The 2,500-nt window shown below is 35.0% G+C and overlaps 1 protein-coding gene across 3 annotated transcripts in view; it reads left to right on the forward strand.

Annotated features, from left to right (window-relative positions):
• The window catches only part of LOC137986234 (tyrosine-protein phosphatase Lar-like), a 91,500-nt gene that overhangs the window by 61,894 nt on the left and 27,106 nt on the right, over positions 1 to 2,500 (forward strand). The gene's annotated exons all lie outside the window — the stretch shown is intronic.

Below are 2,500 nucleotides of genomic sequence, written 5' to 3' on the forward strand. Positions count from 1 at the left end.
AGTTCAAGATTTTCCGAGGTTGAAGAGGAAAAAATTACTGAAACGCCAGGTTTGGTTTCACTTATTACACGACAAAGAAAAGTTATGATTGATCATTGACATTGGCTTGATTTAATATGCTCACTGAGAATTCTGTTTTAAGTGTGCTTTCTGTTTTTTTTTTTACTGTACAATGAACTCGAAATTTTCAATACTGCACTTAGCTTCACTTCGTGTAGTATTGACAATTTCTCGTTAATTGTACAGTAAGCGCGTGCGTGTATTTGAAAACAAAACACTCACAACAGTCTCTAACCCGTAAATAATCGCCTCAACGGCAACCAATTGCAATCAGCCCAAATAAAACACGTCATTTTTTAAGTTGCGGTTTTCTGAAGTAGGAAATTTAGAAAGAATACAACTTTTTACCTTAGTATTTTCCAGGTAGAGAGAAAAAAAATCGTACACTTAACCGAAAAATGGTCCCTTGATTTAAGTCTTCAGACTTCATCAGCAGTTACATTGACTAAAGTGACCAACAGCGCTTTCAACTGACTTGGTTTATTTCAAATCGTTTCTTGCATATTCTTACTACCTGTCCATTAACAGTAACGATGCGCAAATAGCAGCGTTTATTTTTCCACTTTTGTGTGGCAACTATCCCTATAATGACACAAACTTTTGTATTTAGAAGTGCACATCTAGCTCAAAAATGGGTAAATATCCTTCATAAGGACAAAAACATTGTTTCAACTAGAAATTGTGGAAAATTTCAAAGGTTCCCCATAACATTGAGACCAATTCAAAACTTCTATATCCTGTAACACTGAGACTAATTCAAAAATTATTGTCCAAAAGGGTCCATGGAAATGTCCATGTACCATGTATCATTGAGACTAACTCAAAAATTCTTGAGCAAAAGGGTACATGGAAATTTCCATGTAGTACATGTAGCCCGTACCATTGAGACTAATTCAAAACTTCTATACCGAAAGGGTCCATGGAAAATTCCATGTACCTTGTAACATTGAGACCAATTCAAAATTTCTTGTCTAAAAGGGTACATGGAAATTTCCATGTACCTTGTAACATTGAGACTAGTGATAACATTCTATACCGAAAGGTTCCATGGAAATTTCCATGTACCCTGTAACATTGAGATTAATTCAAAAATTCTTGTCCAAAAGGCTGAAAAGGGTACATGAAAATTTCCATGTAGTACATGTAGCCCGTACCATTGAGGCTAATTCAAAAATTCTATACCGAAAGGGTCCATGGAAATTCCATGTACCTTGTAACATTGAGACCAATTAAAAAATTCTTGTCCAAAAGGACACATGGAAATTTCCATGTACCTTGTAACATTGAAACTTCTATACCGAATTTCCATGTACCCTGTAACAAAACCAATTCAAATGTTTTTACCAAAAGGGTAACAGTAACATGAAAATTATTTACAGAAAGGGTTCATGGAAATTTCAATGTACCCTAAAACAGTAATACAACAATTATTATTAAGTTTAATTATGTAAAAATTACAATCCTTATTGCCGTATAAGACAATATTTCCAACACAGTCTGTTCCCTCCTCATCACTGTCTGATTGTGCTTTACATTTGTGGGCAAGGGTTGTGATTTCCCTGCTTCAGCTTCTTGAGTGCATTATTAACGGGACTTTGTTTCTCATGCATGTAAATGCTCAGTATTCACTATAAATTCAAGAGATGGCTTCAGGCAGGAAGAAACTGAAAAATGTATAAGAGAAGAAAATAAGCATGTTGATTGTCAGAGACCTAGCTCACTTTGATGACATTTTAACTCTTACAGCTGGTACATGTATATTTACAGTTTCTATAATTTGTTCAAGAACAAAGCTACTGAGTTCGTTACAGAGAAAAAAGGTGCTTCCTGTTCTTCTATACCTGTTTATAGCATGCAGCATTTATAAAAATCACAGAGGCAGGAAGGAATATAATTTTTTGATAAGACCAAGACTTGTTTTATTAATGAATTTGACACTAAATAACTTTTGACAAAATAATTATCAGCTTTAGCCATAAACATGAACTTTTCACACACTATGGAAGCGGCTACTCAGGGAAAAATAATGTATATGCATTTTTTGGGGCTGGCTTGGCAAGGAAAGCAATTTTCCCCGGCTACATGAAAATTTTCTCTGTCTACTTCAAATTTTCGGGAGAACCCTGAACAAGTCCAGCTCCATCAACCGTGAGCTTTTAATTCCCTGGTGCAAGTATGCTTTTGAGTTAAACGTTTTTTTTCACATGCAAATTTGTCTAGAAAATTCTGAAAACAAGATCCTAAATATATATGTTTCTCGTCTTTTTATATCTGTCCTCCCTTCTATACCCCCGGAAGTTACACCAACAGCTTGTAAACTGTTTGCCCTTATGATATCCAGCTGTATTAGTTATTGTACACAAAACGAGTACAAATATTCCACGATATTGTACAGTTATTTGTACACTTGGTTGTTGTACAGCAGAGAACCGGTTTGACT

Source organism: Montipora foliosa, chromosome 2 (assembly GCF_036669935.1).
Source record: "Montipora foliosa isolate CH-2021 chromosome 2, ASM3666993v2, whole genome shotgun sequence".
NCBI lineage: Eukaryota > Metazoa > Cnidaria > Anthozoa > Scleractinia > Acroporidae > Montipora > Montipora foliosa.